General features: G+C 36.9%; 1 long non-coding RNA gene across 1 annotated transcript; it reads left to right on the top strand.

The window, feature by feature from the left end:
* Positions 1-16,401: 16,401 nt before the first annotated feature.
* LOC125252814 lies at positions 16,402-21,368 on the top strand. Its single transcript, XR_007181286.1, has 3 exons — positions 16,402-16,875; positions 19,049-19,285; positions 19,381-21,368. It is a non-coding gene; the product is annotated as an uncharacterized LOC125252814 (long non-coding RNA).
* The last annotated feature ends 5,508 nt before the right edge of the window (positions 21,369-26,876 follow it).

Genomic DNA, 26,876 nt, shown 5'->3' with positions numbered 1-26,876 from the left:
TTTTACTGTCATATTCTCTCTGTTGACTGGCGGATAAAAAAACGGTCAAAGAAAATCCCATAGAAACTGAAGGACGGACCTGAGCCACATGAAGTGTCCGGAATATCATTGAGACTTGATGAGCTCAGATTTGGGCCAATGAGCAGCCACCCAGAGAACCACCTAAAAACCGCATAGCAAAGCACTCATAAGACTCTGCATGCATTGATAAACACATAGCAATGCACTAAATGGTTCCCAATCCTGGTCCTGAAGTACCCCCAGCACTGTACTTTTGGATGTCTACCTAATCAAGCACACCCGATTCAACACATCAAGACCTCAAATGTGTGTGTTAGATAAGAGTGACATAAAAAATGTGCAGTGTTGGCAGTACTCCAGAACCAGGATTGGGTACCACTGAACTAAACCATTTTGAAGACCTTAGTGGCTGCATAGCAATGCACTGGCAACCCCCCTCAACACTGGCAACCAAAAAGAAACATGTTAAAAATACTCTTATCATAGTGACTGTATAGCAACCATCCACAACAACCAAGCAGCCAGCATGCTTAATACACTCAGAAAACCTTAGGAACTTCATAGCTACATTTTGGCAACCACAAAAGTAATGTGTTTAAAACACTTAGATCATAAGAACTGCATAGCAACAAATTGGCAAACGCCCACAACATCCTAGCAACTGCATAGCAACATTCCAAAACCACTCAGAAGACCTTAGTGACTGCTTAGCAGCGTTCTGGCAACCATCCAAAGAACACTATCATCATGGCTGTGAGGTTTTCTTTAAAAAAATGGTAATCTGAGTGATATTTTGCTTGTGATATTATTGTGTGTGAGGTCTGTCTCAGTGCTGCATGCAGCTACACAGTCCTAAGGTCTTCAAGGTCACTTCTGTGATGCTTGCTTTAAAAACAAGCCCCTCTGTGTATTTCTGTAAGTTTGTTTGTTTTATACCGGGACTTTAAATCAAGCATTTGTCCCTGTGCTCTAAAAAAACCTTAACATTCTGTAATGGGCTTGCTTTTTCCAAGACCTCAGCAAATCTCATTTCAATTAAGAACCATGCAAATCCAAAAGCCCTTTTAGCCTTAAATGTTCTCATTATGCTTGGGAAATAAATGTATGGATTAGCAGATAGTAGATGACCATAACAGACTGCTGGAAAAAGACTTCTGTATTATAGAAATATTCACTGTCTGAATAAGTGACAGAAAAGTATAAAATAATAGCAAATGTTTTTGCATAGAAATCATCTTTGAACCTTCAAAACATTCATAAAGAGATGGTAAAACTAATCCATATAAATTGAGTGGTTTAGTCCATATTTTCTGAAGAGATGTGATTGCTTATATGATGAACAGATTAAATTAAATTTTGGAAGATCATTTTTAGTCCGTATCTGCAAGACGGAATTTTCAGGATAGGAGATGGATTAAAAATGAACTCCCTAAAAATGAACTTACCTTAATTCTTAATTATTTTGCAGTTATGTCTTTTCTTCTCCACCTGTTTTTGTCTGACTCTGCTCTCCCAATGAGCATTTCACTGTCCAATGGTCATGCCTGAGCTTTGAAATTTCTAGTATTGCATTAGTATTGCATCCTTCTCATGGGCATTTAATATTTTTTGACTTTTCAGTCTGAGTTAAATCTCTTTTTTTTTTTTTGGCTAATTTTGGTAAAAGAAAACCTGCTTAATGCACACCTGCATATAAGGTGTTTTTCACTTCCAGCCTTCATGAACAATTATATATCACTTATAAATGATTAAATACAAAATTAATAGTAGTTATTAAGATTGATGTGGTTTGGAATTGGTAAAATGTTCTTGAAAAAAAAGTATGATCAGAAAATCAACTTGCATAATAATTATGCATACACTGTAAATAAGTGAAGGTCCATCTTTACAGAGTTGTGGAAGGGACAGATCATATGACTTTCTGCCAGAGGCAGAATCTGCCTTTAGTTTCTAACTTTAAAGGGAAATCTGAACATCCTGATAGCCCATAAGGAACGTGGGGGAATTTACCTTGAAATGTAGATATAGGACGTTCAAAAGGACCTTAGCACTTCTAACCAGCCTAATGTGACGTCTTTAACCCTGCCGTTGCTCCTGCACTTATGCTTATTTCATCCTGAAATACATTTGTACACCTTTAAGGAAGGATATAAAAAGACCCCTGCAGTGGTAGTGGGAAAAATATTGTCAACTCTTCATTTTTTTTCAGGACTTTATAAAAAAAAACCCTGTAGAGAGATTTACTTTGTCTGTGACATGCATGAATTCCAATGGATTTGGCTGTTTCAAGCTTAGTCTGGTGCTTAAATGATTATTGAGTGTATGTGTTTTAATTTTTATGCATATTAATCCGAGCACATGCTGACTGGGGAGACTCTCAGCACACTTGGCTTGTGTCGTTCTGTCGAGCTGTAATTCGATCTGCCAGCCGTGAGAGACCGCTGTGTAGATTTCTACAAAGTACAACAGCTGGTGTCATTCGAACATGTTAGCATGTGGTTTGGTTCACATGTGTATTAGGCGACAGACTCCCAAACCTAATAATTTTACCTCAAGCTGAACAAAAGCTCATATGAATAGCAGTTCTGCCTGTGTGTTTGTTTTATTTCATCAGGGAAAGTGTTTTATTATGCAGACTACTGTGAGATTACAGGATGATGATAGATAGATGGATAGATAGATAGATAGATAGATAGATAGATAGATAGATAGATAGATAGATAGATAGATAGATAGATAGATAGATAGATAGATAGATAGATAGATAGATAGATAGATAGATAGATAGAGACACACATAGCATTGCAATTTAAAATTTACTAATTACAGGCACAATTCCCTTTGGAGCTGTGTGGATCAAGGGCGCAATGGTGATAGAACATTCCAATAACACTTTATGAGTCGCCCCTACCGGATATCAAACCTGTATTTCTCGCACCACCAACCCAAACCCCTAACCTCCAGGCTATAACCACCCTGCGTGTAGATGTTTGTAAAATCGAGGGAAACTGTTGTTCTACTCTGGGATCTACATCCCACCATGCGGTCCGTTCCTCTTCGCTGTCCTCCAGAGGCGTGGAGAGCCTGACCTCTCTACCTGTACTCAGCATGCTGCTGTGTAAACCCTATTAAGAGCAGCTGCCCACCGTAATTAGACTTTCAGCATCACTAAATGTGGTCTCAGCAGAATTCTCTGGTGCTCCTTCAGTTCCTTTCTCTCCTTCTCTCTCTCTCTCTCTCTCTCTCTCTTCATTTTCCTGCTCTGTTCTGTGTGAGGATAGGTGGATGTAATTTACAGCAGCTCCAATCCTGAGTATGAAATGAGAAACACAAAAATCTTTCTTTCGGTGTATTAGTCAGGCATAAGCAGCCTTAAGCCGGTCGCGTGTAATGCATGAATTATGTGCTCTGATGTCTCTCATGTTAGCTAATGGGTATCATCATGCGAAAATCACTCGCACCTCAGACTGAAAATTGGGAGTGTGTTTCTAGTCAAAAAAAGTAATGGAGGTTTTAAGGGACAGTGCAACAAATATATATATATATACTGTCATCATTTACTTGCACACATTTTGGTTCAAACCTGTATGACCTTCTTCTTTTGTCTGTGGTGCACAGAAGGTTATTTTTATTAATTTATTTTGAAGAATGCCCGTTTCCGCCACTAAATATATAATTAAAAACAGTAATTGCAACTTTTTCTCAGAATTCTGACTTTTTTTCTCACAATTGCGAGTTATAAAGTCACAATTCTGAGATATAAACTCGCAATTGCGTGATATAAATGCTGACTTCATGCCAAAGTCATGCCAAACTGCCTGAGTGCAAGGAATTGTGGTAGCTAGATGTAAACAAACCAGCATGGCAGACCATACAGGGCTTATGCTCATTTACAATCATTTCTACCGCCAAAGGTGCTAATGCATAATCGTTAGGGGTGTCACGAGATCTCGCGAGACTAATATGTGACGAGATTTCTCGTCGAGGGGAAAAGTAGTCTCGTGATGTTGCCATGACAGAGTGGTTAGGATGATTAGGAAAGAATATGCCACAGCTACCTTTACATTACGCCTCTCCTGTCATTTTGCTTTGTATTTAAATAAAAAACATTTAATTCAGTTGGATAACGGTCGCCGCCGATCCATATTCACAGAGTATGCGCGATCGCTGAAAGTGAAAGTAAACGCGAGCGCGCATTCAAACGCGATGTCAATACCCCGCATTTTGAAAGCGCTCCCTGATGCATGCAAATATCTCCCAATATGTAAGCTATTTTAGGCTGGGCAGTGTGGTTGTATCCATCTCTTAGCTCTGTATCAAAGAAAAATTTGGTCTTACTTACACTTTGAATATTGAGAGAGTGTGATTAAGGTTGCACTTATATTGTAAAGTGTTACCATAAAAATGAATAACAGTTTTCTCTTAATCTTATTAAGCACAAACAATAAGGTTTAATTTGTTAACATTAGTTAATGCACTGTGAACTATCATGAACTAACAATGAATGACTATTTTTATTAACTAACATTAACAAAGATGAATAAATCCTGTAGCAAAGATAGGCTATTGCTCATTGTTAGTTGATGTTGTTTAATACATTAATGTTAATAAATGAGACCTTATTGTAGTGTTACCAAGTGTTACCATTTTTATTCATACTGTTTTTATTTCTATGATCAGTTTGTGGAAAGGAGTTCAGTTAGGAGGTCAAAAGTTGTAGAAGCTCATAAATCATGTACAGTAAGGTCTGAAGAGACTGAAATCATACAGAAGAGAAGTCAGTTGAGTTTGTGGCAAAACCTTTTACAGTACTTGAGTATGTTGTCTTTTACTGCATATGATAATTCATACCAAAGACTATAAAATAACACAAGACGTGTCACTCGTATTGTTTTGAATGGGAGAAAGTGTAACGCGCAATAGAGGGTATGCATCGACGTCACTTTCCCGCCGAAAACGCGCTCCCTCCGCTGGACTGAGTGGCAAAAGAACCTGCTGCATGACTGGATTTAATAGGGGAAACTGAGAAAACGCGAGTAAAACAAACGATTATACTAAAGGTTGGACTCGAAAGTGTTCCTTACAACTTGTCAAATAAACCTAATCCATGGATATTGACGTGCAGCCAGGAATCATGTTTCCTGACATTTATATGTGCCTGATTTCGACGCCGGGGAAATACATAAAGCAAATCTGCCTGTGAACATTTTATATAACTACAATATAGGTAGGTCTAAATCCGCGTAATCACTTATATCAATGTTATATCGTCATATTGTCCAGCCCTACAACATATATATATAGCCTATAGTTTTATAGTAGGCTATAGTTTTTGTCAGTGTTTATTTTAAAACACACAATTACACAGAATATAAGATAGTAAATATTTAATTGATGATTTGCCAACATAATATATAACAATACAATATATAGGGTATGATTTTACCTCAAAATCCAACAATTTGACACAAAATGATTCTGCAAATCCATGTTTCTCTGCCTGGAGTCCAGCTGTTTCTGTGAATTGCAGTGATCCATTTGCTTCTTTTTTCTGCAGTCTTTAAATATATACCTCAGGTTTTGTGTCAAAGCTATTTGTACAGTCAATCACAAAGCTCTTTTCCGTTTTGGAAGTGTTTTGTGTGTTTTTCGCGGCATTCACGCTGAAAACCAATGCTGCAGTTCAGTTTTTTTGCCACTCAGTTGGCGTGACCGCAGTCGTAACGGTCGACGGTGACGTCACGTGCATACCCTCTATATGGCGGAATAAGCCCCGCCTTCTAAAGCCAAGAGCCAATCGCCGACTGGTAAAGTCATCGCGTCACTTCAGCGGCCGTTAGAATCACCGGTTTCTATAGAAACAGTCAGACGCGCGCCTCCGAAGAGACGCGCATTTAGGTCTGCGCATGCGCATTAGCTTGATCCAGCCTGAAAAAATACAGCTTTTTTGTCATGATTCGAGCGTTTAGAAACTAAATGTATGAGTTGGTTGTTGTTAGATTTCATTGGTGATTTCAAATATGAAATTTAATCGTAAGGTTGGCGAACAGTTTTGGAGAATCTGATGTTTCCCCATTCAAAGAGAGAGGAGCTGCACGATGCCCAGGATGCCCGAGAGGCGTTTCAAAGATGGCCGCCGAGTGAAATGACTTGTCTTAAAGGGACTTTGTTCATACTCAGAAAGTAGAACTGAAATGAAATTCATTACAAGATGATTAGTTAAAACATTTCAAATACACTTGCAGAATATTTTTTCTAGTCATGTATTTTGCCATCGAGGATTTCTTAAAAATAGTGTGTAAAAATCTTGTCTCGTCTCGTGAACTCAATCTCGAGTCTCGTCTCGTCTCGTGAGATACGGGTCTCGTCACACCCCTAATAATCGTGTATGTATTATTTATAATTATTATATTATTATCAATTTGATTGCAACATTATATTGTCCTAAAGTCTATTTCTCACTGTGTACCACTTGCATAACCACCGCATCCGTAGGGGCTGCCATTGTTGTTTCGCGGGCTATGTGAGGACAGAGGGCGGAACTGGGAGTACATCGATCTAGTACGAGTTCACGGGTGGGAAGTCACGGGTTTGACTGCTGTTCCAGTGCACTTTCACGGGTAGAAGGTTGGAAAAACACGGGTTACAGGTTGCCTGGAATGCAGCAAAAGTCAGAAGTATCTTCTGACCTGATGCACAACGTAATGACGAACGCGGAGGTGCAGAGAGGATAGGGCAAAACAAATCAATGGTCATGAATTATAAGTCTAAAATGATCATTTTTAAAGAGAAATGTCAGAGGATTTTGATATACAAGAGAAGAGGAGCTTAAATCTGTTGCACAGCCCTATTTATTTGAACCGTGAGAGGCGTCTAAGCTTACAATACTCCTACATCCTGCGTCATACATCACGTCAGAGGATTACACCTTTGGAGCAAATCGAATTGTGCATTCTGTGTATGGTCGTCCACCAGAAGCTAATTATTTGAATTTGTAAAATTGTAAATATGGACATTTTTCTTACAAAAACTCATTGCTTCGCTTCAGAAGGCCTTTATTAACCCCCTGAAGTCATTTGGTTTACTTTTTTTTTTTTTTTTTTTATGGATGGATGCATTATTTTTGTTTTCAAAACACTGGCCCCCATTCACAACCAATATAAACCTTATAGGACTAAGGATATTTTTAAATATATTTCCGATTGTGTTCGTCTGAAAGAAGATAGTCATATACACCTAGGATGGCTTGAGGGTGAGTAAATCATGGGATCATTTTCATTTTTGGGTGAACTATCCCTATAAATTCCGGCTGTTCATATGACTTCTGAAGACTTGCAATATAGTTCATAAGCCATATGCACCACTTTTATTATGCTCTTGTGTCCTTTTTGGGACTTGAAAGCTTTGGTTTCCATTCATAGTAATTGCATGGAACAGAGAGACCATTATATAATTCAAATTATGTGCTTCATGGAAAAAAGAAAGTTTTACATTTTTGAATGACATAGGCTAGCGGTAAAAAAATGATGGCAACATTTTCTTTCTTTTTTCCCCTTTTTTTTGGTTGAACTATCCCTTTAAGCCGGTCGCATGTAATGCATGAATTATGTGCTCTGATGTCTCTCATGTTAGCTAATGGGTATCATCATGTGAAGGCCACTCGAACCTCGGACTACAGATGAGGTGTTCTTACTGAAATGAAAGAAGAGGAGGTTTAAGGGTGTGTCGGCGTAGAGATGCATGGATCAGGCTGCTAAATCATTTACACACACACACACACACCTCCTAATGAGAAGCAGTCAGGTGGTGTAAAGCTGTGTTACGCTGACAGGGCCCGGCTGGTGACAGATCACACTGCTTTCTACAGCCTCGCTGAGTTAATTACACACTCCTGTGTCAGCTCACTACCTGCCAAAAAGAACGCAGGAAGGAAAGTGGAGGAGGGGAGGAAGGAAATAACATAAATAATGACAGATGCATTGTACAGTCCATTAGAGACAAATCAGGTCTCATGATTTAAATCCGGTGATTAATATGCATGTGGGGAAAGCAGAGGATATGAGGGAATACAAAAACCAGATTCAAGTGTGAAGGTTCTCATCACCTGAATACATAATGACCATCAAGCGTTTAATTGGGAGTTGTGGGCAGGTTTCGGCTTTCACGCTAATGCGCACCTGCTCGCTCGCTCTTATTCTCTCGCTACATCTCTTTTCCTCAAGTCTCGATTAAGGTACATTGTAGAGAACGTAAATGAACTGAAGAAAATGCCATACTGGACTTTGGTGTGAATCATTAGTTACAATAGCATGTATGATTTTAAAGCTTACTTGACAATATGCAGATTTTTTTCTTCTGTGTTGTCACATTTCTTATATAGCTAAAAGCAGAACTGAAATGCATTCAGATCTTTTGCTATTGGTTTTTAGATTAGAGTTTTTATTCTTTATGACTACACTAAGGTCTCTGGTTAACATATTTGAAGAGGCTTTCGTGTTTTGTTATACAAACAAATGACACAGTTACAACTGTCAAAATGGTAATTGACTGTTATCTGACAAACTGTTAAATAAGGACCACAAAAGATGCGACTTTTTGTGCTTGATGAAACAAACAGCTGTTATAGCCCTTATGTAGCTACTTGTTAGCAACTTATGCTTTCCAGCTAAGCAAAATTGTCTGAATAGCTCTATTGTATATTTTATGGGTGAATATCTGCTAAAAATGTATTTTACCAGCTGCTACGAGTACATAAAACAACGAGACAGTAGCAAACAGAGCAGAATTACAAGTTGAATTTGATAGCAAGGAACAAGAATCAGAAACGCAAAGAAATTCAGTATTTTGGCTAGAAAAGTATTTAAGAATGGGTCAAGCCTTATTTGAAGGTTTTGAAAAAACATTTTAAAGGTGCAGTGTGTAAATTTTAGCTGCATCTAGCAGTGTTAATTTCGTTGACGAATAATTTTCGTCATAATTTTCGTCAACGTAATTTTTTCACGGACGAAAACGAGACGATGACTAAATAAAAATGTGTTTTGAATGACTAAAACTATGACTAAAATCTACTCTAATATTCGTCAACGACTAAAAACGAGACGAAAATGAAAAAGAGGGACGATTTGGGAAGATATCCAGTCAGGAATGCTGTCCTGTGTGGAAGATGCGCACATTTGAAGTGCAACGCGCTGATCTAACCGCGGGAAACGCGGCGCTGTTGCGCGCTCTACAGGCTCGCGCAGCAGCACTTCAGACTGCTTAGTAATTAATGAATCCGGTTGTTAAGTCTGACGTCACGCGGCAGCGCTTCCGGGTCCTAACGCTCTATCCCATACCACAAGAAAACAACAAATGATGCTAATATACATACACGATGTGGTGTAATACTACAAAAAATATATAATTATAACCTTTATCTCCATACCAAAATTCCAGATGGCCAGACAATGATTCATCTTTTATAAATTGTTAAAATATTAATATCTGTGACGCTGTGAGCATGGAGACTGTTGTGTACACTGTAAGTATTTAAAATGTTTAACTTTTTTTAATTGATTGATTTTTAAAATGAATAAATAGCACTCATAAATGGCCGTCGATGGCATTCTCAAGTGAAACGAGTAGAGGGTTGGACCCGGAAACGGCGTTACGTCACGACTTAACAAGCGGATAGCGCACAATTATGCCAAGAGATTGCTTATAAACTAATATTGATGAATTACGACAATGTTTACTACACTATGTTTATATGGTAATGTGTTGTAGGTTGTAAGAATGCATATTTATCTCCCTCATTAGTAGAATGCTACTACAATAGGCTACAACGCAGGCTGCAGACATTTCAGAATAAGAGTCACGGTGTATTTCGGGATGGTTTATCGTTTTTTTCCTGGTCATTATTGTTATTTTGTTTACACAATAAACTGTATTTAATTTAATTTCTATTTAATTCATAGTAAACTACTGTATCTTCTGTCACAGGAAGGAAAGACTAAGAACATTATTTGACATATTATTCAATATATTTTACAAGTATAAGGGTTATTATAGTTAACTAAACCTAAAACCAAAGAAATCTTCATTATTTGAAATAAACTAACTGAAATAAAAAAATAAATGTATATAAAAATGTAAACTTATTTTATTTCATCTAGTTTCTAAGCTTTACCTTAACCTGAGGTATTAAAATAACAGAAATAAAAACTTAGACATTTAAAAGCGAAAACTAAAAGACATAAACACAAAAAATTAAAAATCTAAAACTAAAAATCAAATCTAATAACATTTTAAACAAAAACTATAGTACCTCAATGATAAGTGTGTCAATCCCTGAAATATGCTGAATTTTGCTCTTTCGTGTCTTTTTGCACATGAACGGTCAAAAACCGTCTGCTTTGGGGAGCAAAGTACAGTTGGGTGAACATAAACAGTTTGGGGCATTTTAGTCAAAAGACTATGACTAAAACTAAATCAAAATTTGCTGTCAAAATTAACACTGGCATCTAATGGTGAGGTTGGCGAACTGCAACCAACGGCTCAGTCCACCGCTCACCCCTCCCTTTCGAAGCACATAGAGAAGCTATGGTGGCCGACACAGGACAAAGATGTTGTCGTCTGAGACAGAAGAGCGTAGCCAGTCAAGCAATGAAGTTTCTTCTTACTTCTAGCAAAGAACGGTCTCTGCTTCAAATAAACCAGACTACTACTACTACTTCTTCGTGCGTATTCAACGTAGTGACAATGCAAGCTGCCTCTAAAAACACCAAAGAAGAAGAAGAACAACAACATAATGATGAAACACGCTCTGTAGAGCACTTTGTCCGTTTAGGGCTACTGTATAAACATGCCGGCACAAAAATGGAAACTTGTAAGGGGTGTAGATAGATCCGCAGTGTATGTAGATAGAAATGGCTCATTCTAAGGTAATAAAAACATAATGGTTCATTCTTTATACACCACTGAAAACATAGTTATGTATATTATACTGCATTTCTGTCAATAGATCCTCCTAAATATTACACACTGGACCATAGGTTTAGAAATTAAATGGAATTTGTATTTAGTTTATATATTTCATCATATTTAGTAAATGAACATCAGAGTGGAATCCCCAGAATGCATTATCTTTGTTGAATTAAAATTCAGTAAATTTCTCTTTCTGTCTTTCCAATTCAACTTCCTGTGGGATGTGGCTTAATCAATTGAAATTTACACTCATGAACTAGGTAGGCAATTCTTCAGTTCTGGATTTTAGATTCTTTAAAAAAGGGGGACTTAAGAAAGAAGGAAAAATCCATAGCATATAAATGAAAAAGGACAATAACGAAAGTGAGAGAAAATAAATGGGACAGAAGGAGATTGAGAGAGAGAGAGAGAGAGAGAAGGATGGATACATTGACTGCACATTGAACTCAATTAGTGTAACAGCAGGAGGCTTTCTGGATTAGTAGCGTTCTGTTTTATTGGCTAAGATGAAATAAACCAAACTTGTTCATATTGTGCACCTGGCACAGGTTTTTTTTACAAAGACAATAGTTGTTGCACCACCTTAAACACAGATTTATACATTTTTCCACTAATTCTTTCAAATCTCAGCCATGGTATTTTGTAAATGTCATTCTATAATAATGCTAAAATTATTATTAAAAAAACTATTCAATATACAAACTGTTCCAAAGCAGCAAGACAATAATAAGATGTTTATACAACGAGGAAAAGACCTTGAGAGGAACAAACACATTCTAAATGCCAACATCTTACAGTGTGTACGTACAAGTGTGTGTTTGTGTTCATCTGCGTATAATTCCATTGTCAATGGCCATTTGTCACATCGATAGTGGGTTTAAATAGTTTGTGTCAGTGCCATGTGTGTAAAGGATCGGCCACCAGGTTGCCATGAGAACAGCATGGGGCATCTGGGAGAATGACGCCATTGATTAGAGACTAAGGATTAGAGAGTGCAAAGCAATTATGCAGCATAATGGCTTTAAGTGCCTGTGTGTGATTTACAGTTGGTATGTGTACAATGAACATATCGGTTGCTATCAGCAGGGGCCCAGCATGACTTTCTTCACATGCATGTGTCTGTGACTAACAATTTTCTGAAGTGTATCTTAATATAAGTGTGTGCCAGGCCAGCTCTGTGTTTCTCTCCTCTGACCAACTACAAACTTGCACTCTCTCACATTGTCTTTTTATTCTTCAGTTCTCTTTGAACCTTAAATTCATATCTGGACTGCTCTGTATGCAGGGGAATATCATCATCCTCCCCTGTTTGAGGAGACCAGTGTCTGGAACAGCACAATATCTTGCCTACGTTTGTGGTGCGGCTTCTGTTGTGTCATCAAAGGGAGACGGTCGGGTCATTGTATCTCCCATAGTCAGTTGTTTTCAGGTCACTTTTCCAGACGCCAACCTTTGCAAACTCTAACTTCTTTCTTTCTGTTGCTGCTGCATTGGAAATATTGATCTCTCTTTCTCTCTTTTTTTTTTACAACCAAAAGAAAAAAAAAAGGACTTGAAGCTGAAACAGCAAAAATATGCAGACTCATCATGCATTCTGTATGATACTGTATATTGTGGGTGTGGGAGTGTGTGTCATTGCTGAAGGATATAGTAGGGTTTGCTTGAGTCTCTTTTGGTAGCTTCTTGAACCACATGTAGCTTCTTGAACCCCCTCCCCCCCCACTTTCAGGCAAACATGTTCTACCCCAACTAGACAATACATTTCAGCCCAGACACTTTCGAAAAACGTAGCCTACTTGTGGGAACATTTTTGCAAAATGAAAATACATTGCTCCATGTACGTTTCGTGACAGTTTAATGTGAAATGTCCACTGAGTGGTGCTAAAAGTGTGTTCAGTTTTGTTTCCGAGACAGATGATAATACGTAAATATGGTATGTTTTATATTATGTTGCTTTTATATGTATAACCACAGTTCTGATTTGTAATGTCTGGTGAATGGCACTAAAAGTGTAATGCTCCAACGTCATGTAACGTTTTAAAGGTGCCCAAGAATGCTTTTTCACAAGATGTAATATAAGTCTAAGGTGTCTTCTGAATGTGTCTGTGAAGTTTCAGCTCAAAATACCCCATAGATTTTTTTAAATTAATTTTTTGAACTGCCTATTTTGGGGCATCATTAACTATACACTGATTTTGCAGCGCCGCCCCTTTAAATCGCGTGCTCCCTGCCACACGAGCTCTCGACTATATTACAGCGCATTTACAAAGTTCACACAGCTAATATAACCCTCAAATGGATCTTTACAAGATGTTCGTCATGCATGCTGTATGCATGCTTCGAATTATGTGAGTAAAGTATTTATTTTGATGTTTACGTTTGATTCTGTATGAGTTTGAGGCTATGCTCTGTGGCTAATGGCTAATGCTACACTGTTGGAGAGATTTATAAAGAATGAAGTTGTGTTTATGCATTATACAGACTGCACATGTTTAAAAATGAAAATAGTGACGGCTCTTGTCTCCGTGAATACAGTAAGAAACAATGGTAACTTTAACCACATTTAACAGTACATTAGCAACATGCTAATGAAACATTTAGAAAGACAATTTACAAATATCACTAAAAATATCATGCTATCATGGATCATGTCAGTTATTAATGCTCCATCTGCCATTTTTCGCTGTTGTTCTTGCTTGCTTACCTTGTCTGTGCACAGATCCAGACGTTAATACTGCCTTTCCTTGTCTAATGCCTTGAACATGGGCTGGCATATATGCAAATATTGGGGTCATACATATTAATGATCCCGACTGTTACGTAACAGTCGGTGTTATGTTGAGATCCGCGTGTTTTCCAGAAGTCTTTTAAACAAATGAGATTTATATAAGAAGGAGGAAGCAATGGGGTTTGAAACTCAATGTATGTCTTTTCCATGTACTGAACTCTTGTTATTTAACTATGCCAATATATATTCAATATTTAATTCTAGGGCACCTTTAAAATAACATCTACATCTATACTACACCTAAACCTACCGATAGTGATAACAAAATCACATAAAAATGCAAATCGTAAGCATGCATTTTTGATCTCTCATCGTTGAGATCTTTTATCAAGAGTCATGCTTCACAGGATTCATACCCAAGGCTTACGCATCCTAAGTACAATTCCGTAACAGCTGAGCTACCGAGCAAGTTGGAAAAGAGAAACATAAGGAACTGGATAACAGATGCAAAGTCCAAAATGTATTTGTTTACAAGTCAAGTCAAGTCACCTTTATTTATATAGTGCTTTTTACAATGCAGATTGTGCAACTTTACAGTGGTAACAGGTAAATAATTTTAGCTACACAGAAGAAAACGGTGTCATTAACCAGCTTAAATAAATTCAGTATTAATTCATTCCGTTGTATTTGTAATTTAGTTTATTTAACTATGTCATCATCCAGCTCAGTTTAGTTCACATACACTGGGGTCAATGCAGGCAGATCAAAAACATTGTTGAATATCAAGTGTCCCCAACTAAGCAAGACAACGGCGGCAAGGAACCCAAACTCCAACAGGTGACATCAGGTGACAAACGGGTGATAGAAATGAAAAAAAAAAAAAAAAACCTTGGGGGAAACCAGGCTCAGTCAGGGCACCACAACAGCAAACAGTACATAAAATCATGCACTTTGGTAAAAAGTGTTCTGAGATTATAACATAACATTGTGTAAGGAGACGTGAAAATATTTCTTTATTAAACGTCTTTATTAATCTATAATCTGACCCTGTAATCATAACTCTGTATGAAAATGATTAAAAGTGCTTGCTGTTTTACTGCCTCCAACAGTTTTCCAACAGTTTTCATTTCTGTCGGAAACTGCAGATCCGTATTGGTACGTATTTTGCGTTTTACAAAAATGTTCCCACATGTAAGTTTTTCTGTGAGATCAGGTTGATAGATTTAGTACTTATGATACATTTTGTTAAGTAACCTTGTGAATTTTTTTTTTTTTTTTTAGACAAGTGTTACACTGATGCAATGTGATAAAACATTAAGTGATAAAAGTTATCTTTGAAGAAAGAATCATCTTCTGATGGTTAAGGGATGGAGTCAGGATAGTTTCCTAATGCTTTTCATGCCTCGCATCTTGTGGGTACGAGTAAGTTAAAAAAGTTGTTTTAATATGGTCTTTCTTTCCTCTTGCAATGAACTCTTCTCTTCTCTTCTCTTCTCTTCTCTTCTCTTCTCTTCTCTTCTCTTCTCTTCTCTTCTCTTCTCTTCTCTTCTCTTCTCTTCTCTTCTCTTCTCTTCTCTTCTCTTCTCTTTTGTTAATGTTTATTGGCGTGAGGGTGGGACAACCTGTCATTCACATGAGATTGTAGCAACCACAACGATTCAATGATCCAATCAATTCCTAATGGAAAAAATTAAAAAAGTCCTGCCCTACATTTTTTCTTGTTCAAGAAGTCCTTTCACTCATATATGATCACAATAGAGGGGAAAAGACTATTGCAACTTCTGTTTCATGCCAACTTTAAAATGTTATAGTATATTTGTGTTTATTTAGGGAAAAACAACATTTTGTAAAAAAAAAAATATATATATATATATCAGTTTCGAATTGTATTTCTATATTTTATATTATACACATGTCATAACTATACATATACACAAATATTACAAATTTTTAAATAAGTATAAATTACACACACCAACAGAGACATCAATTCTGAAAGAAAATACTAAAAGTAAAATACATAATAGGCTATACTAAAATGGAATGTGTGTATGTGAGTGAGAGACAAAGGCCTGTTCACAACAAGGACAATAGCAGCTTTTTCACAATTGGGCCAAACCTTTCTCATTGCTTAACCGTTCCATTCAGTGCCGATCCGGCCCAGCCGGTACGGATATGGTCTCATTTTCCAGTGTGGGGGTGATGATAACGGAGCTCTTTGGAATGTAAAACAAATGCGGCAGTCGTTGCTTGAATTTACAGACCGAGATGTACATAGCGACCACGTTATGGAAGATGATTATATATTTCTTTTAAAAAATTGTGCTCTTGGACAGGCAACAGACAAGTGACCAATGAGTGGTGACGTCATTACACGCATACTACCAGCACAGCCAACCGCGTTCAGTATCCCTGGCCGAGAACGGTTTGTAATCATTCCATGCCAAACCAAGCTCAAGTGGAAATACAACTGATAATGATTTATGTAATGAATGATACAAACATTGACAGCCAACCAGAATCTACCTGACCAGCTCAAGCATTTAAAGGTGCAGACAATATAACTGCTGCAAGTTCTTACAATAAGCAGAACGTTATCTTGTGTTGATGTGCAAGCAAATACAGTTACTGTTATAGTCGTCATTCTTGGTAAGAACAGGCCTTGAGACAGGAAGGGCTGTATCTGAAAGCAATAATCTGTGTGTGAATGTGGTGGTATCTCAGCGTGACCCTGGAATCAGTCCTGGCCAAGAAAATCACAGCAGCGTCACTGATGAGTAGTGATTCAATTACAGCAGTGCAAGGTGTCCTTCTTTCTACCTGCCTTCCGGGTGATCTCTTCCTCTCTCTATCGCTCCTCCTCTCTCTTTTTCTGGGACAATAGGGGAATAGAGGTGGAGGCTAACAGCTCTAAAACTACTTCTGGTACTGAGGGTGGCTTTGTCTTCCAAAAGAAGAGAATGTTCTTTCCCTCTGACCACAGTGTGGACATAAACTCCAGAGAGGATGCCATGGAGACATTCTGGAACTGTTGCCTTGGAAACAGTAATCATGGCTTGAGCGAGGGGTGAAATGGAAGAGTTTTTGAGGGTGGAAGAGTGTAATCTCCTCCACCTTGTTATTAGAGCTGCAATTGAGTCAAAGATTAGGCACAGATGGAGGTGAGAGTTCTAGCTTTCTTCCTTTTTTCTTTTTCTTTTTTATGCATTTCATTTTTACTCTACTTGACATATATCCTGTCATTTAAATCTTTTGCTGTCACTCATCCTCTGTGTCATAAATTACTAGCTGCATTGGCTTTTCGATCAGTTTCATTAACTGATTTTTGGTTTTTCCATTGATTTTTCAAAAACTCAAAGTAAACAAACAATATACAGTACTGTTCAAAAGTTTGGGGTCAGCATATTCTACAAAGAAGCATTAAATTGATCAAAAGTGACAGTAAACACATTTATAATATTTCAAAAGATTTCTGTTTTAAATGAATGCTATTCAATGTAAAAAAAAAAAAAAAAAAAAAAACACTTTCAACACCGATAATAATAAGAAATGTTTCTTGACCACCAAAACTGGAGTAATAACTTAAAATAGAAAAAAAGGTAAAAAAAAATGTGTGTGTGTATATATATATATATATATATATATAGATATAGATATAGATATAATAGAATTAGAAAGAAGTCTCTTATGCTCACCAAGGTTGCATTTATTTATTTTAATATATATATATTAAAATAAATAAATGCAACCTTGGTGAGCATAAGAGACTTCTTTCTAAAACCTTAAAAGCTTTACAAATTTATATATAATAATATTTAAGTTATATTATCATACACATACATACATACAGGGTCGGCGTAAAGGTGACCCTCCTACCCCCAAACACCCAAACACGATTTCAATCAAGGGGGACACGTGAACGAGATTTCAACCGAGAGGGACCCACAACCCTCCATCCCCCAATCCCTTATGTAATCGGAAAAAAATAAGGTAATACAGCTTTAGAACAACATCAGGTTGACTGATTAATTGCTTAATTTGCACATGAAGGGGAAAGTAAAATCCAAACTATGAGACAAATAAGGGTTTCAAAAGTAAAAGAACACATATTTGGCATGTTGTTGGCCCCATACCTGGAATTTGTCCACCCCTTTCCTAGCTATGGCCCTGCATGCATGCATATACACACACAATGAGAAGTGTTTTTAGTAGTCAATTTGTAGGGCTCCCCTCGACTAAAGTTTTTTTTTTTTTTTTTTCTGGTCAACTAGTAGTCATTCATTTTAAGCAATTAGTCGACTAATCGCATGTTTATTAATAAACCATATAAATCATGATAAAGATCCTTTAGTGCCTGTAGCCTAATAAGCACTCAAGCATACTCATAAAGCTTGAAGTAATGAAACAACAAGGAGATTGCTTTAACATTTTAATAATTAATTGATAAACTAGTGTCTTCTGTTTTTTGGACTGCAGTGATGAAGTTGACGATGCTGACTCATCATCTCCACAGTAGTGGACTCGCCTATATTCAAGTTTAATATGGATTACAGAACCAGAGAGTGTTTGTTTTGCATTTGAATTGGTTCATTTAAAAGTAGACATTTTGCTTTCTATAAATATATTTTTCATGTCTTTGAGCCAAGTTTAAATGGAGTTTCAGTTCTTTTTTTTGGCACGCTCAAGTTCACAGACAGCACCCTGTTTGCTTTCATTATTTTACAAAAGCACAACATTTTGTTGTTATTGTGAGTGCACACAAATAAAAGTAGACTCTTGACATATTCAAAATATGTATTACTCTTATCTGCATGGCCAAAAATGATGAAGTATTTTAAGAGCAAGTGATCGCACCGGCGCTTAGCTGTCATGCTGTCAAGCGCACTACTATTCAGCTTTCACACTTCGCACAAACACTTTTAACGATCCATCTGTCACAAACTGCGTGACTTCGCCACTTCCTGTGGATTAAGCGACTAATAAAATTTTGGTCGACTAAGCCTCTTCTCGTTGACTATTAGGGGGCAGCCCTACTCATTTCTACCAAATAAGTAGTAACAGGGTAGTAACTATTCATTAGTCCTATTCATTATTTATTTTGTAATTTTAATTATTCAAATTTATCTCAATAAATATCCATTGTATCCTCCGCAACAAGTGTTTCATACTATTTTTTTCATGCTAGTTTATTTTATCTTTTTGTTCGGTCTGAAGTTCATAAACTCTGATCATAAATGACAAACCTTAAACAAATGCTAATTTGATTACACACACACTGGATCTCTAGATTACATCTTTTTGTGTGCACCATGAACTTCTCTCCTCTGCTTTCAGGGCGTCCCAGTAGGGAGTCAAGTACACATCATAGTTCTCCCCCAGCTGCTCTTTTCACAGACCCATCTCGCATCCGCCTCAGCTGTTCCCGTAGGAAGACAAACACGGTCGATGCCAATAAAACCACTGCACAACGCTCCCTCAACGCCACCGAACGGATGAACTTCATGGGGAGCCACAGAACCCTCACCAGCTCCCCACAGTTCCGGCTGCGGATACAGCGTGTAATAGAAGATGGTTAGAATTCAATAATCATCAGAGTTCTCCTCGTCTCCACATGCTCTACTGAACAGGAAAATAATTACATTTCTTTTGCTCTTTTTTTGTCTCAGATAAATTATGGATTCCTTATCTGGCTCCAAGGATAAACCAATCTGATTCACGGGCCAATTAACAAGCATTCTTGCACCTCGACGGAGCGTGCTTAGTGTCTCATGAATGAGTGGCATGCTCTGAGAAAGCGCTCGTTTTTATGCCATTCTCATAACACATTCTTTCTCAAACACCATGCTTTTCCTTGCACATATTTCAATTTTATGATTCTACGTTATATAATATATCACCCAATTGACTTTTATCATGTTTCGTGACTTTTTTTTTTTTATCCTTGCCATCGATTCTGGCTTTCAAAATACACTGTGCCTTTCTTAGCTTCTTGCTCATTCTTAACCCAACCCCCTCACACACACCTGCTCTTCCTCATCATACACCTGACTCATCCTCACCTCTAACCTCACACTACAGAGAGGCTTTGGATGAAGCGTAATGATGGTCAGACAGAGAGGCTCTGAGATGCGGGAAGGGTTGTGTTTTGAGGGCACTCTTTTGGTGTGCGGCGCTCTGAAGCGGGCTGCGTTTGATCTCCTCGAAATGCCACAAGTTATTGTGTTTCTGTTTAAAGTGGTCTTACAGGAGACATCTGGAATGCTGTCAGCTCTGGGGCTGAATTGGGGGAAAGGTGGGGGATTTTACAGAAGGTGCTGTTGTGTTGTTCATGTGAGCTCTAAGACTGTAGACGTTTATTTTCAAGCTGTATTATTTTTCATAGTTCTTGTATTTTCCCACAATACAGAGAGAAGAAATGTTATTATTTTGAGCAAATTGTTTTTTCTGCTTTCATTTCGCACTCATGTACACCTTTAGTACATTAGGCTAGTGTAGAGAGAGAGAGAGAAAATAATGAAACAACAACAACAAATATTTCCCTTAAAGAGAAATTGTTTGTTAAAACACCTCATAAGAACTCTGTTTAGTGCAGAACTTTCTTATATTAGGATATGGTTTAAATCACACACATTTAAGGTAGTGTATATAATATTCTACCCTCCTAATACATCAACTACCAGAAATGTATTTTTAGAAACTTATTCTAGACTTAAACATATAAGGAAGAGTTCATAAAAAATGAATTGCGGCCACCGATAGTGTTGTTTACTTGCTCTCGCTTTCTGCATTGTTATATGGAAGCCTGTTTCCACCTCAGAGTATAAAAAAGGTAATTGCTGTATATCTACAAAGGTGGTGACTTTATTTACCGCAATTGCGGCTAAATATCTCATAGCATTGACTGTATCTCACAATTTAGATTTTATATTTCACAATGTGACTTAATGACTCGCAATTGCTACTTTACATGCATATCTGGCATTTTAGACTTCTCAAAGTGTAACTTAATTTCTTAAATCTTTTTTATGATTCAATTAATGAATTACTAATGCCAACATCTAGAAAATGTATACAGTTGCCTCAGTTGCCTAACCCTAATGTCACTATAAAATCAAAATTGACATTTCTTGTTTTGTTAGGGAATATTGCTGTATTTATTATAAAAGATTTAACTGTGCACATCATTGTTTTTGTTTTTTTTTTAAATCAAAAAAATGTGCCCTTGTAATCTTTAATCAAAATAACATCCCCTCCCTTATGCAACATCATCTCTGTGTTTACTTGTGTGAGGGCGGGACAACCTGTCACTCACATGAGATCACAGCAATAGCAAACCACAACCATCCAATCAATTCCCGATAAACAAAATCAAGTCCTGCCCTACATTTTTTCCTTTGTTCAAGAAGCCTTTTCACTCAGATATACATCACAACAGGAAAGAAAAGACTATTGTGACTTACATTTCATGTCGACTTTAACTTTCTGTGATTTGCACCAGCCTGTTTATTTAGGCTATTTGACTTTTTTGGCTTCTGTGTGTATGCACAGTTTAGAATAGACATAATTTGCACACTCAAAAAAATGAATTGTTGGATTTACTTAAAAAATAAGTGTCAATGAGCACTCACAGCCTAAACACAGGCGACACTCTTCTGCATGATGGTAACCACAAAATTCAAAAAATATTACAGAAACTACTTTAAATGTCCAACATAACTGAACATTAAACACTAACATAAACTAACAACATCTTTCTCTTTACTGAAAAACACATAAAATAACACTTTAATCCCTAAATTTACTCTCCTAATGCAGTCCCTTGCAAAGCATGCTGGGAACTACAGATCCACTGCACAGTTAGTTATGTCAACAATAATGTGTACGTTTCACACAGCAATGTTAAGTTGACTGAACAAACACTTACTAAGTAAAGCTGACAATACTCAATTTTAGTAGAAACAACGCAGTTAAATTACATTCATGTAGTTACATGAGTTTTTTAAGTAATGTGGACAAGGGTGGTTTGAGTGAAACTAACAACAGTGAAAGTTCATTTTTTTGAGTGCATAGAAACGAGTTTGAAGTGAAAAGAATCACATTGACAATTTAACTTTAAACACGCATGGCATTGTACCACACTGTAAAAAAAAATCCCAGTAAAATTTATGGTAAAAAAAACAGCAGCTGTGGTTGCCAGAACTTTACTGTGAAAAATACAGTAGCAACGTAAAAAAAAAATCTGTTAAATTTACGGTAAAATAACGTATTTCATTAACTGATACAATGTTAATTTACCAACCAAATGAAGTACTAATATCTGATTTGTACCTTTATAATACACTGACAGTCACCAAACACAGTGGTGATAAGAGTCACATGAATCAAAATTCATCACAAGCAGATTTTGCACATGCTGAGAAGGACAGCACTAACATATAGAAGGTGCACACAGTGTCATTTACACACACACTAAACACCATCATGGTAACATGCATGAAATTTTAAAAATGCAATAAACATTAATTTAACAACATTAGATGTAACATAAAACCCTAATGTACATAACTGATTAGAAAAAAATGAGAAAAACTAAGAAGAAACAGAGTTATTATTTTTCACTGTAAATTTTACAATGAATTGTTATTTTTCACTTGCAAAAACTGTGAATTTAACGGTATTTTACCGTAAAATTACATTAAATGTACCGTTAGATCTATTACAGTTATTCACCGTATATAGTACGGAAACTTTCTGTAAACCAATTGACAGTTTTTCACCGCAGCATTTTTACAGTCTTTTACTGTTAAAATCACGGTCATTTTAGTAGCATGTCGCCGTGATTAGGATACCCTAACTATCCTATCCCATTGCCCTAAACTTAACCCTACCCATAATGTATATCTAAAATCAGAGGGAAATGATAGGTGAATAAAAATGGTGACAAAGAACCTAACCCTTTTTGTAAGCCTAAATAAACCTATCCCTCAAATCTGATTGGTTGATTAGAATGTTGTTCCAGGATCAACACGGATGTTGATCCATGTGGTAAAATCAGGTTCACCCAAGTGGCACATGGTGAAACTGGGTTGTGTTAATTAATTAGTTAATTAATAAGGCTCAGGGTTTTGGCATGTATAAATGTCAGAACTGTTTTATGAATTCACCCCATACTGCTCATATTAAAATAGCAAACAAATTGAATTTAAAATGTACAATATAGAGAATACAATGCAATAGCAAATGGATTATTGTCAAGCATGCCAACTGAGAGTGGGTTTTGCAGAGGAAGTGGTGAATGCTGCCAAGAAGTCTGCTTACAAACAAGATATATTCTATATCTACTTAGGTGGTCTCTTTGTTGGTGTGTATGTGTGTTTGTGTAATCACAGTAGGAAATGGAAGTTCAGAGTGTACTGAATAGAATAATTCTGGGATCCTCATAGGAAAAACCAATGAATTTCAATAATACTGCACTTCTGTAAGAATCATTGAGTGCTATTGATTCCAGACACTCCGAGAATCCCTCCAATGGAGATGGGAAAACTTTAAATGATTTAAGCCTGGATGGAAAATGCCAATGATTTGACTGGCCCTTCCATGAAACTGCAACTCCTGGATCCTCTCTGAAAATTTCATGGGATTTTGGCTGATACACATCTCTCTTGTCTTACAGTCATGCTCACTTATTCAATAAAAGTAAACAGATCAATGGTAATCTTAGGCACATCATTATAATAAAAATTGCTTTTCAATCACAGATGCCTCACATTTCTCAGGCAAAGCACGCAGCGTGTTGGGCATAAGTCTTCCTGACAGACGGATTCAGATCCAGGCTGAGCTCTAGGGACGAAAGGATAGAGAAGCTCACTTAAACACAGCTAATAAAATCGAATCCATCTGTGCCTTCAGCCCACACGAAGCGAAGGCTAAAGGGATATAAGTACAACTTTCATTTAGTTAATTTTCACTGTCAGATTACACAAGGAGGTCGAAGAGAGAATGACAGAGAGAGAGGAACAACAAGACAGCCTGTATCACTCTTTCATCTGGATGCTGAGGAAGATGGAAGGATTAGAAACAGCGGCTGGAATAAGAGGATTTTGTTGCCTTTGCTTACAGACTCTGGCTTGACTAAAAGAACACTAAAAAGAACAGAAGTAGTGTCTGTCTATGTAACAGCTCATCAGCGGAAATTTCATTAATTAACATTTCAATACATTAAAAATGTATTTACAGAACAACCTGTAAATTTTAACATTTAAAAACTGAGACTTTGATCTTGTTTATTTGTATTTTGTTTTGGCTAGTAGAAGTTCTGAATGGCTGGTAACTTAAAAATGTAGTGCTCAGATTAGCAAGTGAGTAAAACGGTTAATTTAAAGTCTGCTTATTAATATGAAAAACCATCAAATGTGAAGTGTCACCCTTGCAAAAGGCGTGTTTTACAGTCTCTATGGCATACGTGCAATCCATTAATTGGTTTTAACAGGCTATACTTAACAAATTGCTAAAAAAAAATGGTGGTATCATATATTTCACTAATTTATTTCTAGCAACAGAACTGATGAAACACACAATGTGCATTTTTAATTAAACTGTCATATAAACCATACTCATATAAAATATGAGTGACACTCATTTACAGTAAGTCTAACAGCTGTATATGTTTGATTCAATAAAAAGAATCAGCTAATAAGAGTCATTCGTTCAGGAATCAGACTACACTGCTTGCAATGTAAGTGTTGATTCACTAAAAAGAATCAGTTCATAAGAGTCATTTGTTGGGGAATTGGACTACCCTGTTTGCGCTGCATGTTTTTGATTCACTTTGTTTGTTCAGGAATTGGACAACATATCATAGATTGAGCTGCACTTGCTGATGAATAGTGTTGCAAAAAACCATTTCAGATTATCAGAGGGAAGAATCATGTGTGAGAACCATTAAATGAACCAAACACAATTTGGTTCCGCTGTTTTTTTTTTTCTTCCAACTGTGCCAGGGCTGGGCTGTGGTGCAATTTTCAGTAGGCCTAGATCAGAGGTCTGCAGGGCACAATAATCCAAGTTAAAGTCATTCTCCAATTTAAAGTTGATGAGCTAGGGGTTGAGAGCAGGATCTAAAATACACCGTTGACCCACAGCAGTTTTCATTAATCAGAGTGAGACCTTTCCAGCCAGAGGGATTTTTAAAGTCTTTTTGCTAAAAGACTTTAATAGGTCTTATTTTATAACTGCCCAAGGCCATTTAAGTCTGTATTATCTAAATTAATTATCCTGATATAGTCAGATAGCTTAAACTGTAGCTGAACAGCAGTTCCATTAAATCTCATTGTGCACTGCGAGCCCATATTGTACCTCCTTCAGTGGGATGGGGCTTACGGTGCTGACAGAATGCGCTGCTGATGATCCATCACTGTTGTCTGAGAGGAAGATACTGAGATGACGGATGGCTGCAGTTAGAAGCAGCAGGCCTGAGCTGTGATTGATTGACTGCGTGACTGCTAGTTGAGTTGGTAATACCTGTTTGCACATCCAGAGCTACTGTATGCTAAACACTTTGGTGAGATTTTATATGAATACAAGGCATACTCCAATTTCAGAGCATATCCCTGCAATAAAATTGGTTTACGCAATTTTTTGAGGAATAAGTCATGGTAGCACTACTATGAAACGGTTGAAGCTTTCTGTGAATGAGTTCCAAGACAGTTTTCTTATTTATTTATTTATTTATTTTTAATCTTTACAATCATATTTCTGATTAAAACCTAAACTTTGGAGATGCTTTAGTCTGATTGCTCAAATTACTTTTGAAAATGAATATTTTAAATGAGAACAAGCAAATAATAGCCTTCTGAAATTCAGACTTGCAGCAGGATGGCATTAGAGTGTGATATTACTTTAATTTTAACTTTGTTCAATAAACAACTGCTTTGATATTAACTTTAAGATTTACACTTTGGACACAATAGTCTCAGTTACTTTGTGTATTTTTGTTCCGCCAGTGGAAACAGTTCTAAACAAAGCCAAAGCTGTTTTGGGCTCCCAAAACAAACTCAAAATGAACTTAATTTTGGCCTGATTTTGTTCTAGATGATGTCACACCAGTTTGTTCTTTGATTTCGCTTGAAGTATTGTATATTTGGGTCTTTAAAGGGGACCTATTACAGGTGCTGGTCATATAATTAAAATATCATCAAAAAGTTCATTTTTTTATTGTAAATTATTTTTAAAAATGAAACTTTCATATATTCTAGATTCCCTACATGTAAAGTAAAACATTTCAAAAGTTTTTTTTTTTTTTTTTTTAAATTTTGATGATTAGAGCGTACAGCTCATGAAAGTCCAAAATCCAGTATCTCAAAATATTAGAATATTTCCTAAGATCAATCAAAAAATGGATTTTCAAAACAGAAAATTCAAGTTCTTTAAAGTATGTTCATTTGTGCATTCAATACTTGGTCGGCAGCACATATTACAGCAAATGACTTGCTCCGAGCACAAATTACAGCATCAGTGAAGTGTGGCATGGAAGTGATCAGCTTGTGGCACTGCTGAGGCACTATTGAGCCTTCAGATCATCTATATACTGTTGGATCGACTGTTTCTCATCTTTCTCTTGAAAATATCCCATAGATTCAGGTCAGGCATGTTTGCTGGCCAATAAAGTACAGTAATATCATGGTCAGCAAACCACTTGGAAGTGGTTTTTGCAGTGTGGGCAGGTGCTAAAGTCTTGCTGGAAAAGGAAATCAGCATCTCCATAAAGCTTGTCAGCAGATGGAAACATAAAGTGCTCCAAAATCTCCTGGAAGATGGCTGCATTGACTTTGCACTTGATAAAACACAATGGACCAACACCAGGAGACGTCACGGCCCCCCCAAATCATTACTGACTTAAGAAACTTCACACTAGACTTCAAGCAGCTTGGATTCTGTGCCTCTCCAGTCTTCCTTCAGACTCTGGGACCATGATTTCAACATGAAATGCAAAATTTACTTTTATCTGAAAAGAGGACTTTCGACCACTGTTCACTGTCCAGTTATTTTTCTCCTTAGCCCAGGTAAGATGCTTCTGACGTTGTTTCTTTTTCAGAAGTGGCTTGGTAGTCCTTTTCCTGAAGACGTCTGAGTGTGGTGACTCTTGATGCGCTGACTCCAGCTT

The sequence above is a fragment of the Megalobrama amblycephala genome, linkage group LG18 (assembly GCF_018812025.1).
Source record: "Megalobrama amblycephala isolate DHTTF-2021 linkage group LG18, ASM1881202v1, whole genome shotgun sequence".
Lineage (NCBI taxonomy): Eukaryota > Metazoa > Chordata > Actinopteri > Cypriniformes > Xenocyprididae > Megalobrama > Megalobrama amblycephala.
Note: the sequence above shows the minus strand (reverse complement) of the source record. Positions and strands in the feature narration are given on the sequence as shown.